The sequence below is a fragment of the Dermochelys coriacea genome, chromosome 1 (assembly GCF_009764565.3).
Source record: "Dermochelys coriacea isolate rDerCor1 chromosome 1, rDerCor1.pri.v4, whole genome shotgun sequence".
NCBI classification, from domain to species: Eukaryota; Metazoa; Chordata; order Testudines; family Dermochelyidae; genus Dermochelys; species Dermochelys coriacea.
In genome coordinates, this window is record NC_050068.2 from 160,671,903 (window position 1) to 160,689,950 (window position 18,048).

Sequence of the window (18,048 nt, forward strand, 5' to 3'; positions counted from 1 at the left end):
CCCTGTCCCAAGGACATAGGCAGGGAGTACAAAGAAACAATGAGACAATTGGTCAGCATAACAGGCAGCTCATCAGCAGCCTAACCATTACTAGGATTTGTGTGGATCCTATGGCCTGAAGCCATAGGGAGTAGACCTTACTGTGGACATCCGTTGGTGAAATGGGAAAAGAGCAGCCCAGAGTTGCTTGAGCACTCCACAGGGGACAGTGCTCTCTGATGGCATTGGTTGCGGAGCAAGGGGCTGGCCTATCCTGGAAAGTCAGGTCAACCCAGCTACATCATTCAGTGGTATGAAAAATTCACACCTCTGAGACATTGTTAAGCCGACCTAAGCCCCAGCGCAGACAGCACTAGGTTGATGGAAGAATTCTTCCAGTGATCCAGCTACCACTTCCTAAGGGGGTGGATTTACTACAGTGTTGGAAGATCCCTTTGGAAACACTACAGTGGCACAATTGTAGTGCTTCTAGTGTAGACAACCTGAATTGGCCAGGCCTCATGTGCATTTGTTCTGTGATGCTGTGGGGCATCTTGGTTAAAATACAGTTAAGTTTTGAGTTTGCAGGCAATGAAATGAAATGAAGGGACAAGAAAGGAACACCGAATGTGCCTGGGGTCATCCTAACCGAGATTGCAGTCCGGACCGGTTGGGTAAGGGAGCCTGGACAGAGTTAAAAGTAGAGAAGGGTAGGATGGAGGGTGGGGTGGGGGGAAGAAGACTGCTGGCACTGGGAGTGCTATTCTGGTGGTAAAGATTCACTTTAGGGTCCTGAATATCACTGATCCCTCTCTAAATAGCTGAGCCCAGTCAAGCCAACCATAAAACTGTGGAGAGCGAGGAGCTGAGTTGGCTTGGACTGAAGATGTGGAGACAGCACCAGGGATCAGGGGTGCTGGAACAATTGGTACAGTGGGGATACTGAGAGCCATTGAACTAAACTGTAATCCCTGTATATAATGGGAACCACTTCAGCAGCAACCCCCAGACCACTAGTTCCAGCACCTATGGCAGGGATTTTGGTGTGGGCCTCCCTACCCAGCAATTAAAGCTGAAATCACTTCAGCTGGATCAGACAAGAGAGTCCCTAGTCACCACTTGACCTTCCAGAATCCTTGGACTCCAGAAACCCAGAACAACCAATTGTGATTGGAGGAGCAAGGAAGTGGTTAGAATGTGTTAGCCACTCAAGTACCAGTAGGACTGAGGATGGGACTATAGTTAAGACACTTTCATAGGGTGGGAGTCTTACCTAATATCGTTAATGTGTTTGGTTGCTGGCTTTTCCAAGTTTGTTCTGTTTGTCCTATCTGCCCCCTCCCCTCCAGTCAACTTCTGTTTTAAATCTCAGGACTCTGTGCTTGTGAGTGGGGTGGTACTGCCCACCCAGGGTGCCATCTATCATTTCCCAGGTGTCTGGGTGAAGGCTTGAGCCTGTGTTAGTCTTTAGAGGGATCCCCTCGAAAACTGAAGCCAGCTCTTTTAGCTGCTGACAGAAGTTACATTTTGTCATGGGGAAGGAGAAATTTTTTTTAAAGGGGGATAATGAGGTAGCTTTGTGGATGTTTATGGGGAGTGCCTCCCAAGTGTGAAGGGCAGCATGGGAGGAGGAAGCATGAAGGTACTTGCTTGAAAAAATTAACAAGTGGGCAGTGGAGGCCAGCATCTTAGGCTGATCGGAGATGAGCACTGAAAGCTCGATGCCAAATGAGAGATATGGTGGTGATGGACCAAGAAGGGCCTTTGAAAGTGAAGACAAGTGCAAACCTTCCCAGGGTGGCTTATACAATATTTGTTAAACTATGGCTGGTTATTTTGCATGCAACCCACAGAACCTAATACTGAATTTGCACTTTCATCTCCCTGGCAAGCTAGATTTCAGAATTGCGGAGGGTTAATAACTGTGAGACAAGGCTTTAGTTTTCCTTTAGGCTGCAAGAGATTTTTTTTTCTTTTAAATTATTTGTTCTGGAAGTGAGGAAGTTATTTGGTAGAATTTGTAAAAGATTTAACATGCCTGATGCGCAGATTTTGAGGAGGATGGAGCTGAATTTGGAAAAGTCCATCATAGCTACGGTCCAAATACGAAGGAAAATAAGGTACCGTTGTTTTGAGATCCCAGAGAAGGTACAGTATGTTCACAAGAATTTATTTGGTTTGAGAACTGACACACATGCATGGAAAATTACTGTGCTGTTTATGCTTTCATATAATATAGTTTTATATTTCCTGCATGTTGGATGTTAGCAATGGTATTAATTCAGGCTGCTTAGAGGGGGCCAGCAACATTTCTTGTCAGTGGCAGTCTTTCCCCTGTGGAGTCCTCTGTTCAAATGCTGCATTAGGTCACAAGTGACAACTAAATTCATGGTCTCATCTCAAGGGAGCTGCACAATGGGTTAGGGCACATTGACAGAGCTGAGGGCCTGATCCAGACAACTCTTGCTGACTTCAGTGGGCTTTGGATCAGGCTCTAAGAGAGAGGTTACACAGTAGGAAACCCAAACCCACTGAGATTCCTAAGGCTTTTCATTGACTTTCATGGACTTTGGGCCAGGCCTTTATGTGCTGCCTGCATCCTGCTTGCTCCAGCCAGCATTAACAGTATCACTTTCATGAACACCATAGTAACTCTCGAATCAGCCTTTTCAGAGTCCTTTATCAACAGGCATGGGCTGTGCATAATAGATAGGCTTACATTCATCTGACCTTCTTGCAGGCTCTGACTGAGAAGCAATCTAAAATGCCGTGTCACAGTAAGTGTATTATAGGTTGAAGACTTTAAGGCCAGAAGAGACCATTAGGACCATGTAGTCTGATTTCCTGCGTAACACAGGCCATAGAATTTCACTCAGAGTTAGGACTGGGATTCTCCTAACTAGATTTTTCCTCTCCTAGCTAGATTTTTCTAGCTTTAGGGAAGAGTTTTAAATTTCACTCTTCTTAAACCCCAAATGTGGCACATTTTCTGTGTCTTAATGCTGGAATGTTTAACCAACCTGTGATTTGATTTATTTTCCCCTTCAACATGCTCTTCTGACTCTGGAAGAGAGAAGGCATTTCATCAGTGCAAAGGGGACACATTCCTTTGTTAAACTTTTGTATTCATTTAAAAATACCCATTTACATAACCGAATAACATGAGTAAAGAACTCAATGCACTGTAGCAGTGTATCAGGTGATGAGACTTTCCTTGGTGCCTGCTGAATTGGAAAGATTTTCTAATATCTGAGCCCTTACAAAAAAGAATAAGTGAACTCTGTGAAAATATAATAGTAGGTACTGTATGCTAACTTAAAACCTAATGTGTTATTACTGGCTTTTATACACCTGGTTATCCAGGGATAAAGCAATATGATATTTATAACCAGGTAGTACTGCTTTGTAATCTGAATATATTGCATTCACACTAGTGACTTGAACAAAGTGTTTCTTCATTTCTCAAACCATTTAATGGTTTTCTCATAAGAAACCATGAAGTCAATTTTGTTGTGTTTGTCAGCTGGGTTTTGACTGTGTGTATTTTGCTCCACAAGAGGGTTATTCAGAGCTCCCCTTCGGTCTTAATTAATTGCAGACCCTCTGGAAGGCAAGCCCTGTGGGGCTGGAGAGCTTCCAGTCTGGTTTCCATTTAGCCTGTGGGCTGCAGCTAAGCATGTTGAAGCACTGCTGGCACATAGTTGTGTGAGTTCAACTACTTTGTAAACTCTTGCAGTGTTGCTACAGTTAGTAATGAGGGAGAACATTAAAAGGCATTCATTGATGATTCTCCTACCAGGAGCCATGGCTTTTCAGTTCAGAACTTTATAATCAGAAAATAAGTTTACATGACTTTTTAAAAAAAGCATATACCTCCTTTTGGAGACTAATTTCCTATTCACAGCATTTAAATCTTAAAACTTTCAGCTGTGCTTTCTTTAAACCCTCAGTTCTATTCCAGGATTTTCTTGATTTTTTTTTTTTTGTCTCTTCAAAATGCCAAGTTCTCATACCAGGGAACAAGTCAAAACTTTAGATTTTTTTTTTTCCAGTCTGCCAAACCTCTCTAAATTCCACCATATTTTTTATTTGATTTGTAAAGGTTAGACTTGTAGCAGTGTGCAGTAATCTTTTCTATTGAAAACTTCCAGATATAAGCAACAGCCATATTAAACATATAATGTGCAAATACTGCTGGTGGGTTAATACACTTATGTCTCTCTCCTTATTTTGGTTTATGCATACTTATGGTTTCATAAATACAGATCTCTACGAGTATCTCTATTTGCGTTGGAGGAGGTCTGCTATGGAATTCAGACTGAGAAGTAAAGCCAAGTGATCTATTCGTAACTGAATTGTGAATCATGTACGCTCTAGTAAAAACAGAAGGACCATCAAAATATTGTATAACAACATTTTGAGATGGAAGGAGGAATTCAGTCAAACTGCCTATCTAGGGATCTTTTGCTACTTTATAGCACACAGAAATTAAAAGTTATAATGAAATAAAGCCCAGAAGGAAACAGTCACGTGTAAATGTCTCTTCCCCCTGCCACCTCCCAGAGGATCTGGGGAGTCTTTGAGAAAATTCTGCATTTGGATCTGGATTTCAGCTCCAGTATCTACCCTTCCTGCATGCACAGGACTCCCGTTGTTCTCAATGAAATTTTAATGCTTGGGGGAGGGGGAAACTATATGCAATACAACTTTACTTTGCATAATGACTTTCACACAAATGGCATTGCAAAATGCTTTGCAGAAGTAAATGAGAGAAATTAAGAAGTATAGGCCAGGGACAAGATAGACTTTTTTGATGAGATTAGAAGAGAGAGTCTGACCATCTATGGCAAAGTAATCTGAGCTGAGATCAGCTATGGGGATATCTCTTCTTAGAGCTGTTAGATGGTGTCAAGGTTCCTTCCCCACTCTGAACTCTAGGGTACAGATGTGGGGACCTGCATGAAAGACCCCCCTAAGCTTATTCTTACCAGCTTAGATTAAAACCTTCCCCAAGGTATAAACTTTGCTTTGTCCTTGAACCGTATGCTGCCACCACCAAGTGTTTTTTAAACAAAGAACAGGGAAAAAACCCATTTGGAGATGTCTTCCCCCAAAATATCCCCCCCAAGCCCTACACTCCCTTTCCTGGGGAAGGCTTGATAAAAATCCTCACCAATTTGCATAGGTGAACACAGACCCAAACCCTGGGATCTTAAGAACAATGAAAAAACAATATGGTTCTTAAAATAAGAATTTTAATTAAAGAAAAGGTAAGAGAATCACCTCTGTAAAATCAGGATCGTAACTACCTTACAGGGTAATCAGATTCAAAACATAGAGAATCCCTTTAGGCAAAACCTTAAGTTACAAAAAGACACAAAAGCAGGAATATACATTCTATCCAGCACAGCTATTTTACCAGCCATTAAACAAAAAAGGAAATCTAACACATTTCTAGCTAGATTACTTACTAACTTACCAGGAGTTGTAAGGCTGCATTCCTGATCTGCTCCTGGAAAAAGCATCTCACAGACAGAACCCTTTGTTACCCCTTCCCCTCCAGATTTGAAAGTCCCTTCATTGGTCATTTTGGTCAGGTGCCAGCGAGGTTATCTTAGCTTCTTAACCCTTTACAGGTGAAAGGGTTTTGCCTCTGGCCAGGAGGGATTTTATAGCACTGTATACAGAAAGATGGTTACCCTTCCCTTTATATTTATGACAGATGGACAGGGTGAAAAACCCATCATGCAAAATTCTGGGGATGAGACTGTTTAAGCAAATACATTTTTTTCTTGCTTTTATTTCATTAAGTGGGATAGTCTGCCCCCAGGGGAAGTTTTTCTCACTCCTAAGAATTAGAGGCTGGCTTATGAGTTGAAGCTTTGCAGTTTGTGTCCCCTCTAAAGCTTTTCAAAATTTTAGTATTGTAATTAGGGATGATCTTATCCATCTAACTAACTAGGTAACCCTTTTATTGAATCTTGCTAAGCTCTTGGCCTCAAGTGCATCTTGCAGTGTGGCTTCCACAGGCTAAACTGGCATTGTGTGAAGAAAATGTTTGCTTTGGCAGGTGAATGAGCCTAAAAAACCTCTTCCCCACCCATATTCCATTGAGAAATTTTGCTCTGGCAGATTCAATAATGGCTGAAGTGATTTTGTTCAATCTACTTGTTTTCTAGATCTCATTGAGAGCTAAGGAGTAAGCCAAGTTTTAAGTAAAACAATAGTCATTTGAAATGTCTGAGCATTTAATTCTTTTGTCCAAGCTGAGTAGAATTTGCTCATCTTGTTTAAAAAAAATTGATTGATCTCTGAAGTTAGAGAGAAGGAATGGGACTCTGAAGTACTTTTAGCTTTGGAATTAAATTTTCGTCCACAAATTAGGGCAGCTGAGTTCCAGGTTGAGGGCATTAAGCCAAACAGATCCAGATAATAAAACTTAAAAGCTCCATTGGCCCTTCACTTACTTTTATTTAAAGAAGGCAATGCTACATAAAAATAGTATGACTGCAACATTAAGTATAAGGAATAAAGCACACAGAATGGAGCTGGAAAGCAAATGCTAAATTTGTCCACTTATACTTTATTTTAGTGTCTTGCTATTACTATACATTTGTCAAGCAATTCAATGTAATAGCGCAATTTGTGGAATAATTTCTTACACAGTCGTACATACAGTAAGGAACAATGCAGCTATGGTCTTCAGATTTGGCTTTTCCTTTTTAGTCTCAATATGATGAATGAAATGAGTCAAATTGTAAGAACATCAGTTGTTATAAAGTTATGAATTTTCATAGTTAGAAAGTTGAAACTTTTCAGATAACGAGTCAAAACTACAACAGTCTAGGATATTGGGCCACCTCAAATTGAGGTCCTATCAAACTATGGAGTATTTATCATTAAATATAGTATCAGGATAAACTAACCTAGAATTTAATATTCAAATAATAACAATCATGTAATATGCTTCGAAAGTGTATGTCATATCCTCTATGTGGACCTGCCACTACAGGGAGGTAACTGCCTATTAGCTGGCTGTTAAGGGAGTGACTCCTTTATCTAAGCTAGTAAAGGTCTGTGCTTCAGTGCTAAAGCTCTGAGGTTCATATCCTGCTGATGACCTGGGTTGAAGGTCATTACATTAACATGCTTTATTAGATTCTGCTTTGTAAAAACTATTCTGGAATCAACAGGGTTCACAAATTTATGGATGTTAGGAAACAAGAAAACTGAAATTCTCTAGGATAAGCTCGAATCAGATCGTTTGATTTGTGACAAAGTCTAAAGATTTCAGCAGATACTTAAATGTTACATAATTGGAGCATTAATGCATCTGAAGAATTCTCTTCCACTAGCGTTGTCCAAATAATCAAAAACCCAACACTTCTCAAGTATATTACTGTTTTCTTATCATGAAGAAAATGCTTAAGAGAATGAACTGGTTATAGAACCAATACACTTTTAGGCTGATTTACAGAGGTGCTGAGCCCCTGTAGCTCTTAATGAAATTAAAGGGATCAGCAAGTATACAGTACCTTCATTGAATGAATATTTCACTGGTTTTAGCAATGGATGCTTACGAGCATCATTCATTAGCACCTGGACTGCAGTTGTATTATGAATTCAGTCTGTGCTAATAGAGGAAATTGGACCTTTATCAACCAGATGCTACATGATAAATACTTTATCAATAAATTGGCATAGAAGATTAAATGGCACTCTGAAATAAATGAAGTGTGCGCATGCATATGCACACCCATTAATTTTGCTGAGAAGCTCTTAAAACTTATTTAAGAGGCCTAATTATGTCACACCTACATATCTAGGTTGCTCTCTGGCAGAAGCTATGACCTCTGTGCCATTGGACATTCAGACTCACTCTGGCCTTTGGATTCTGGCTCAGTGGTCTAAAGGGGGATGACAACAGGTCTATGGCAGCCTCCGCTCCTCCATAACTTTGCCTAGCTGTGTGTGTGCTGCAGGTCTTGGCAAGATGGTCGTAGGAATCTGTGAGAGGATTAAAGGGCCCTGGGGCAGGTACCGAGATTTCCAAGCAGCCCTGTTTTGGGATGGCCTGCTTACCTCATGTGAGGGTGGCCCTAGAAAAGGTAGGTCAAACAAGCCCTGCCTCATTGTTTTACATCCTGGCTCAACTGTTTTTTAATAAACAGAATTGCTGGAATATTTGGACCCTTGGATATGACTTTGATCTGAATTTGGATTTGAGGAAAATGGCTGTGTTGAGTAACGAGCTTGCATGCTTCAGAACTGAGATTGCAGCTCTTTCGGAAACTCGCCTCTCAGACACAGGCTTCGTAAGGGGGACAGACTACGCTATTTACTGGCATGAGAAACCTGAAGGCATAAGGGGAGAGTACGGTAATAGGTTTTGCTATCAGAAATGATTGTATGTCATTGTGTGAAGCTCCAATTGCAGTGTTCATACGTATCATGACACTTTGAGTTAGTCTACAGAAGGGATTCATCAACCTCGTCAGTGTCTATGCTCCAACTCTACAGGCTAGTGACGAGGAGAAGGATAGCTTTTACCAACAGCTGGAAGAACTGATTGTCTGGATTCCACAGAATGAACCCATCCTATTACTTGGAGACTTCGATGCAAGAATTGGGTCCAATGCTGAGATCTGACCTGGGAAGGGTCAGAGAGTTCTTGAGCTCTGTGCCAGGCAAGGCTTATTGGTGACCAACACATTCTTTGCTGGTAACATCAGAAGAACATCGTGGAGACATCTGAGGTCCAAGCACTGGCATTATCTGGACTTAGTACAGACAAGACATACATATTTGAAAGATCTCTTGAATACATGATCCTTCCAAAGTGCAGACTATGACACAGATGACACTCTTGTCAGCTTGAAATTTCATTTTGCAGCAAAGACGATCCAACGTAATCAACCTGCTGTACAATCTCATGTTGTCTTGTGCCAAATCAATGATCCTGTCAAGAAATGGCTTTTTAATGAAATGGCAAAGACAGCTGAAATGAATTAAACTGCTTCAGATGCATGGGAAGTCTTGAAGACAAGTATCAACAATGTGTCAATCAAGATTTTTTTTTTTTTTTGAAAGAGTACTAGGAAAAAATGTTGACAGTTAATAGACCGTTTGGACATACTGCTGCCACTCATTGAGAGGAAAAGATCTGCCCTGATCACCTACTACTGATTCCCTCAATAACCTAAGAGAAGCTTGTAAGATTGTTCAAATAGCTTCCAGGAGGTGTGGTGAAGAATTTTTGGCTGGGTATCTGACCATATCCAGCGGGTGGATGGTGCAGGTGACAGCAGAAGTTTGTATGAGGGCATTAGAAAGGCCATTGGGCTGATTAAAGAACAAGACAGCTCTGCTGAAAGATCTAGATGGCAATATCATAACTGATAAAGGGAAGCAACTGGAGAGGTGGATTGAACACTATGGAATGATATACTCAGGGGAATCTATAGTAGACCAAGTATGTTAGGCAAATTGCCTGGGTTTGAAGTTATGACTCCACTGAACCTACATTAGAGGAACTTGAACAACGCATCAAAAAGTTTTCCAACAACAAAGATTCAGGATCTGACTGTTTACTGGCTGAACTCTACAAAATGTGCAAAGACTTGCTGCAAAGATTGCACGAGGTATTGCTATTCTGTTGGAACAGAGAAACTGTTCCGCAAGATTTTAAGGATGCTTGTTTCATCTAACTCTATAAAAACAAAGACAGAAGTGATTGTAATAACCACAGAGAGAGATTTCTTAATGTTGTGGGGGGAAAAAATCTTAAACTGTATTCTTTTACCTAGACTTCAAACTCTAGCTGGGAGAATCTATCTTGAGAGCCAGTGTGGCTTCTGCTTGGGAAGGTCCACCATAGATATGGTCCTTTCTGTAAGAAAATTGCAGTAAAAGTGCAGAGGGAAACATTTCATTGTATGTGGCTTTTATAGATTTAACAAAAGCTTTGACGCAGTTGGACAGGGCTTTACATTGTTCTGAAGAAGCTAGGTTGTTCACCCATATTGCTAAACCCAGTGAAATCTTTACACGACAGCATGAACGCAACGGCAATGTATGAGAACCCAAGAGTCTGATTCCTTTAACATCAACAATATAGTGAAGCAGGGTTGTGTATTGACTCCTACATTGTTTAACATTTCTCATTCCTGCTTCAATATGTGTTCTGTGATGTTCAAGAGGGTGCCTATCTTAGCACTTTAGACATCATGGAGGTTTGCTTCACATTGCAAGGTTCAGAGCTAAGACAAAGGTGAAGGAGATCATCATAAGGGATCTGTTTGTGGATGATTTGGCCCTTGTGGCTCACTGTCTTGATGCCCTACAACATAGTAGCCAGTTCTAATTTATGCAAAATCTTTGGGCTAGAAATAAGCTTGAAGACTGTTATCATGCACCAAGGCTTTTCGGAACCAATTCCAGATATCACCTTACAGTATTCATCTGGATGTTGTTGACCAATTTTTCCACCTTGGCTCTGTTATCAGCAATGTAGATCTTGATGCTGAACTAGCATGTACAGTCAGTAAAGCAGCCAGGAACTTGGCTCTTTTGCAAGACAGAGCCTGGAACAATAATTAATTGTCAACTAAAGTGAAAATCCGTATTTATGAGATGTGATTTTTATCCACTCTTTTCTATATGGTTCAGAAACATGAACCACTTGCGTCAAACATATCAAAAGACTAAACTGCTTTCATATCCGATGCTTGTGTAAAATTCTTCGAATAAGATGGCAAGACAGGGTGACAAATGTGGAAATGTTTAAATTGTGCTAGTATGTGTTTCATGGGAACGTTGATTAATCAAAGACTCAGGTGGCTTGGACATGTCAAGAGAATGCCAGATTACAGGATCCCTAAAAGTGTGTTGTACTCTGAAGCTCATGAATGGTCTAGAAAGAGGCAGACTGCTGCACAGGTTTTGGGATGCTTGCAAGGATGACTTAGTATCCTGTTTAGAATCTCTGTGGATGATTGGGAAAGGAGTACAGAATGCTGCTCTGGTTGGCGGAGTCCACTTGCAGATGGAGCAAGGCATTGCAAGGTAGACTGGATCAAGCTTTATGATGGCCGGCATCTGAGGAGGAAAGAGTCTGCTGCTTGGATTCAGAATATTGCTAGTGCATAGGTGTGCCCTACCTGTGCATGGGACTGTCACTTGCGCGTTGGACTCAGCAGCCATCAAAGAACTCGTTGGTGCGTACGCCAAGCTCCATAAAGAGCGACTGTGCCATTGACATTGAAAAAAAGAAAATATCTCATAAAATCCTTACAAAAATAATTTAAGCTTCTCAAAATAGTAGCTGCTTAGTATAAGAGGTCTGCAATTTTCCAGAAGTTACAAAAAAAAAAAAAAGTAAAACTGGATTTAACAAAACATACAGCAGACTGCACATTGTAGGATTTCAGCCTGACACAGAAGAAAAAAGGAACCTGTCCTCCTCTTCCCACAAATTACCATTTTTTCCCCTTTGATTTTTTTAATCTTCAGCGAGGAATTGCTTGATGGCTTTTACAAATGTGGCAGAGAGAGAGAAATGTAATTTCTGTAATGCTTCTAGGAGGGACTTTCAAAAATGCTTACAAGATTTAGGAGCACAAATTCCATTGATTTCTACCAACTCCTAGTGGGAGCTGAAGTTCTTAGGCCTTGTCTATATTTAAGTTTCACTACTGTAGCTACATCACCAATACCATCCTTGCGTATTCAGCTTAGACTGGCAAAAAAGTGCTTCTGGGGGGTATAGCTTCTACCATTCCGGCAAGTGAAATAACATATGCTGCCCCTAAAAGCACTTTTATGCCAGTGTAACTGCACCTATGATAGGCTTTTGCCAGTGGAGAAATGTTGGAGGAAGTCATAGCCCTAACTGACACTGTGCTATCTGTGTGTTTCTAGTGGAGCTCTGGCCTAAAAGTCCTGCACAAAGGGCGCACGAGCAGTGACTTGATGGGTTGTGTTCAGGGAAGAACTTTGGAGGGCGAGTTGCTGTAAACATTGGGTGAAAAACACAAATGAAAGGAGAGCTTGGAATGACGGCACAAGCACCAGGTTCTCAGCTGAAAGGAACGCTCCATCATAAGGCTTTAGAGATTAATAGTAAAAACCCTGCTCCTTCTAGCTTTGGCAGGCACTTCCCCATCCATGATACACCATGTCCTAACTTGAACCCAGGGAGACTTACCAACAAACCCAGTGAGACACAAGCCCATGAGAGGGTCTCTATTGAGGAGTGGATCTTTGGTGTTCTGACTCCTTGAATAAAAATGCAAGCTTGTAATTTGCCAGGTATTACAGGATCCTTTTTAACAGCAGCTTTTAAAATAAGCACAGAGGCAAAACACAATATTTTTGAGGCCCTAGTTTTCCACTGTTTTGCAGCTCGTGTAGCAACTTGCACTCGTAGGCCTTCGTCACCATAGTATCTGAGAACCTCACAATCATAAGTGTAGTTATCCTCACAACACCCTCTGGGGTAAGGTAGTGCTGTTGTTCCCCTTATACAGACAGGGAACTGAGGCACAAAGACTGTGGCTTGCCCAGAGTCACACAGGAAGCTGGCCATTGAGTAGGAAATTGCACTCTTGCCTCCCAAGTTCGAGGCTTTTTCCCCTCGCGCTCTCCTCATCCTTCCTTCTCACCTGCGCACAGTGCAGGGAGAATCCAATCGTTCTCATATGGTAGCACTTTGGACCCACTTTGCACAGGTGTAATGTCTCCACAAAGTGCCAGGTGGCAAAGAATCGGTCCACTGAGTCTAGATTTGCAACTTTCTAAATATGTTGCATTTCTTATTTAGGTAAATGTGTTACCCAGGAGAAAATCAGTGTCTAAAGGCACTCAAATCTTATGATAATATTCAGGGATGAATAAATGTTGAGATATAACCGCAGTGTTTATATATAAAGCATTCTTCAGTCTCCAAGAACAACCAGAGGCGGGCAGCAATTTCCTTTTGCTTTGAAAGTGACATCTTTTATGAACAGGAGGACTCTGACTTTGTGGACGTTATTTCATGGGTTTGCATATGAACCAGGAACAAGAACAAGTAAGCCTTAAGAGGGTTAGTCAGAAAAGACCATATTGCACTAAACAGAAAACTAGGGAAATGGATGCAGAGGGGGAGGAATATGCTGGAAAAAACCTAATGTGTTCAGATACTTCTACAATAGCAGCAGCATTTGTAGGTTTTATGAGCCCTCTCGGGCACAATTATGGTTTTGTTCCAACCCTACTGCAGAGAACGTAACTGAGATGAGGTGGAACCAAATGAATTATTTGTAAGTCGTCCTCAAACAGATCACTGTTTTCTCTAATTCATTTGTTCAGAATTATGCACCATATAAAGTTTGGGCTGTAGCTTATTTGGAAGCACTTCATTGTGGATGTTTGAATTTCAAAGAGTTGAACTGTTTTGCTTAGGTATCCAGGACCCATGATCTGATTCTTTTACCTGATTGGATGAGCACAACACTCACAACCAGGTTTCTGGTGCCAGCACTCCTGACTATAAATTTATAAAAATTTATTTTCCATGTATTTTTCATTTCCGGCTTGTAATTAGCTGTCTTGTTGAACATTCCTGTTAGTTAATTGTTTTACTATATTTGCAGACAGTGAAGACAAAGTGATCATGAACAGCTGAAATTAATTCATTTAAAAATTCTGACACTTTTGCACCATTTGTCATCTGTTATTAACATTCTTAAATACATGGTGGTAGTAGTAGAAGAGATACTAATTATACCACTAACTAAAACTTTGAATCAGTGGCAGATTTTAGAGGATTTGGGCAAGCAATCTTCCAGACTGCTTTTTCATCTGTATTTAACCCCTCTCCCCCATTTATAGGGTTGGTGTTTCACAATAAGATACAGCCTGGAGTTGATGAAGTTTTTCTGACTTTTGACCTAAACAGGACCCAAACATGATAAAGAACGATGGCTGCTTCAAACAGATCTGAGAATGAAATTATTCTTGGTTACCTCAAAAAAACTAAAAATGAATTTAATACTGTTCAAAAGTAGGTGCCAAACAAGCATAGTTAAAACCTGATCCAGGTCACTAGACTCCCCATTGACATAAATTGGCTTTGGATCAGGCCCTTACTGCAGCATGTAGGAAACCCAAAAGATAGCTCTGGGGAAGTGTGTAATCAAGACAAAGGCTAATGAGTATTTACACTTTTTTTAAAAAAAAGTGGGGTGTGTGTGGGGGGGGAGTGGGGGGAGCTAGTAGGTAGCAGGGAAAGATAGAAAAGCAAAGTAATGCCATTGAAGTAGGACCCTTGAGGTCCTGTAATCAAGTAAAACAAATTATATAAACTATGAGTGTAAAGATCTGCCCAAAAGCTGTTAAAACTGATACCAAAATTCACCTTAGATTCACATCTATGGCTTGAACCTTGATATCACTGGTCATTCAGACTCTAGTAGGAGAGCAGAATGACTGAGATGAGACCTTTCTCTTTAGATAAGAAATTTTATGCCAGAGTGTCACTAATGACAGAGAACACAGAGGGCGCTCTGCTCCAATGTCCATGTGGTGTAAATCCAAGCTGGAGTTAATCAGATGACATTTCTCATACTAACAAAGGTGAGACTGCAGCTATTTCTTCAAGACCTGTTTAATCACATAATCAGAAAGGGTACCACTGAGACAAAGTGAAGTTCCTTGAGGAGGTTTCTGTAGCTAACTATCCCTGAACAGTTACTATCCTCATAAAAAGAAAAGGAGTACTTGTGGCACCTTAGAGACTAACAAATGAAAGAGACTAACCACCATGAAAGGTTTTCCTCCTTCCCCCCCCCCTGCTGTTGGTGATGGCTTATCTTAAGTGATCACTCTCCTTACAGTGTGTATGATAAACCCATTGTTTCATGTTCTCTGCGTGTGTGTATATAAATCTCTCCTCTGTTTTTTCCACCAAATGCATCCGATGAAGTGAGCTGTAGCTCACGAAAGCTTATGCTCTAATAAATTTGTTAGTCTCTAAGGTGCCACAAGTACTCCTTTTCTTTTTGCGAATACAGACTAACACGGCTGCTACTCTGAAACCTATCCTCATAAAATGGCAAGGGAACTTTTTCAGAAGCTAATGAGTCATTGAAGAACCACAGCTGCACACCAAAGGATCTTTAGAACATCAAAATCCCATTAAATTCAGTTGTTCTGTGTTATTTTTCCACTCATTGCTGACTTATTATGAAGATATTCATGGTATAACCATTTAGGTTTGGTTTTACATAACAAGCCTTCTTTTTGCCTGACTTAGCCACTCTCGTTTTAGTGACACTACAGCTGCTTTTGGGATGATGAATGCTGATGTCACAAACGGGCTAGTACAACATCACTGAATGAATCAGGCAGAAAGAGAAATCAGATTTGAAAACAGAGACCTTCTGTTTCCACACAAATACTTTGGTAAGCAGTAAAGAGGGGCAAAGAAATAGAAGTTAGTAAGGCTTCAGGAGAACATATATTTCAGAGTTTGCCAGCGTGTGGCAGTGGTCCTTTAATAATTACAGTCTCATGAAGTTAAATACTGTATGTTCCACACTTTGCTGCAGAAGCCAAGTTGGAAAAGGATCCAGAAAGCCACTTTTAGGGTGCACACAGAATTCAAAACAAAGTGTGAGACACCATTTAAATAAAAAAAAATGTTTAAAAACTGATTTGCAAAAATTACAGTAGCCTGACCTGAAATGTGGTGGATGGAAGCAAATTGCTAGTGCACCCTGCCAGGAAGGAGCAATTTAAAGATGCCTTTAACACTTTTCACAATAAAATGATTTTCATAAGCAGCTTGTGTATCTTTCTTGCATCCTTGGATTTGTTGCTTTTGAGTACATTCTGTTATGAATCCTGAATCAAACTTTTTCCATAAGAGCAAAGAATTAACATGCTAGTATATTGCAAGCAGGTCGGTATATACTTGAAATATGCTATATTTCGGTAAGGAATAGAGTTGAAAGCCAATGGGAGCTGGGTGCCTAGCTGCCCTTTGTGCCTTTAAAATTTTCCCTCAGAATTGCTGATTTATTTATATCTGTAGCTTTTATTTCAGAGACATCACTTGTGCTAGCAGTGTGGAACTCCTTACACCAGGGAGGCATGTTGTACTTATGCATTGGGTTTCCTAGGGATTTGTACTGTTGCCTATCTGAGCACTTTTCACATAAAGTAGGTTGGTTTCAATGGGAGTTAGGTGCCTAAACACCTGTTGAGGATCTGGGCCAAAGGCCTTAGTGAACTCCATAGAGTCTCTGGCTCTTGTCCCTTTTAAATTTTGTGAAAGTGAGGGAAGGAGCTTGGCAGTAGCTGGCACTCAACAGCGAAGCAGCTTTTAAAGGCTTCCCCACCTGACGCTAGTCTGCTGGTGTATGGGGTTCCCTGCTGTGAGGGGCTGTGTAAAGGCTGTGGTCATAACATGTAGAATGCCATAACCTTGAGGACTATGGTCTCTATTCTAGATCTGGGAGACCTGATCATACAGGTGTCAGAATGATTTCTTGGTGGGGTAAGCTTATTCAGAGAGCTGAATCCTAAAACGCACCAGCTTTCTTTAAATCATGGGGGCAGTAAACAAAAAGTATCTTGTCTGCTGTGTACTTTTGTGTATTAGAACATAAGAACTGCAATGCTGAGTCAGACCAATGGTTCATCTGGCCCAGTATCCTGTCTCCAATGGTGGCCCATACCAGAGCTTCAGCAGGAGTGTACAGGACAGGGCCATTGGAGAGATCCACCCTGCTCTTCCCTGTCTGGCAATCAGAGGTTTAGGGTCACCCTGACCATGGCGTTGCATCCCTGGCCATCTTGGCTAATAGCCATTACTGGATGTATCCTCCTTGCATTTTACTAGGTTGTTTTTTTTTAACCTAGTTATACTTTTGACTATCACATCTTCTGGCAATGAGTTCCACAGGTAACTGTTAATTAGGACTTCTGTGGATGTGTGGTGAGCTTTACTAAAGGAAGAATAAAGGATGACTAACTAACTCAAAGGTAAAGATGGCTGGGAACTGAGATATATGCTGCTAGGAATAAGGCAGGAGAATGGTAATTTTTTGGGGGAAGATGTGTGTGGGGGAGAGGGGTGGATGCTAGTAGTCTGAGCTGGAGATTACCTGGATAAAAGAATGGTAAATAAAATAAAGGAAATGTCATTCTTTGTTCTCTGTTCATTTTGTCACTATGCTCAAGAAATGCATTTGTGTCCCGTGCATAAGGTGACATATAGGGAATGATGGTGACTTGATGCAGTATCATAAGCGAGGTCACCATGTACAACCCTATGGTATGATGTCACCATACAGCATCACAGCAGAATAGAGTGGGTTTCCTCATTTGTAAGAATGAAAAACGCAAAGTGCTGAAAGAATAGAATCAAAGGGAAAGCGCTCTAGTTACTAATATTATTTGTAATACTGTAGTATTTAGGAGCCTCAGTGAGGGACCAGGATCCCATTGTGCTAGGCACTGTACACAGAACAATTTAGGTACCAGATTCTCATAGGGGAATAACAATAAATAATGGCGTGAACAGTATTTAAGTGCTTCTGAGCACATGCAGAGTCCTCCATTGGCCTGAAACAAACAGGTCTTAGTGTGTGCAAATAGGGAAACTTGTATATGTGAATCGTTCGCTTCGTGTTCACGTGATTTGTGCCTGTAAATGACAATGCATGTGTAAAGAGAGGCACTTACAAGCAGGGAGGACAGAATTTACTTCTGTGGATAAGACCTTGGGGACGATCCCCAGGCCTGGTGAACTTCAGAGCTAACCATATAGTGGTCCTAGTTGTGCCTGCTCACTGACTATAGCCCCCAGCACCCGCCAGTCAGCTCCCTAGCAGCAGAGTTTTATTGAAGTGACAAAGTTAGGGCCACTGCCAGGACCTTGGGCAGGTGGGGGGGGGGGGAGGAGGGGAGGTTCTGCAGAAGAGAATTGAAGAGGAGAAATAAAAAATAAATAAAAATGCTGGACTGTCCAAAGTCTCATTACTGACCTTTCAAGAAATAAAATGAAGCTGTATTGCTTTTTTT

General features: G+C 41.0%; 1 long non-coding RNA gene across 5 annotated transcripts in view; it reads left to right on the forward strand.

Moving 5' to 3' along the window:
- The window catches only part of LOC119844149, a 75,283-nt gene that overhangs the window by 54,226 nt on the left and 3,009 nt on the right, over positions 1–18,048 (forward strand). For 2 of the 5 annotated variants that reach the window (XR_006278620.1, XR_006278625.1), the window contains exons 3-4: positions 14,473–14,595; positions 15,290–15,423. The exons of 2 other annotated variants lie outside the window; for them this stretch is intronic. This is a non-coding gene — a long non-coding RNA (uncharacterized LOC119844149). The remainder of the gene's footprint in view (positions 1–14,472; positions 14,596–15,289; positions 15,424–18,048) is intronic. One more of the 5 variants, XR_006278626.1, reaches the window with a different exon arrangement.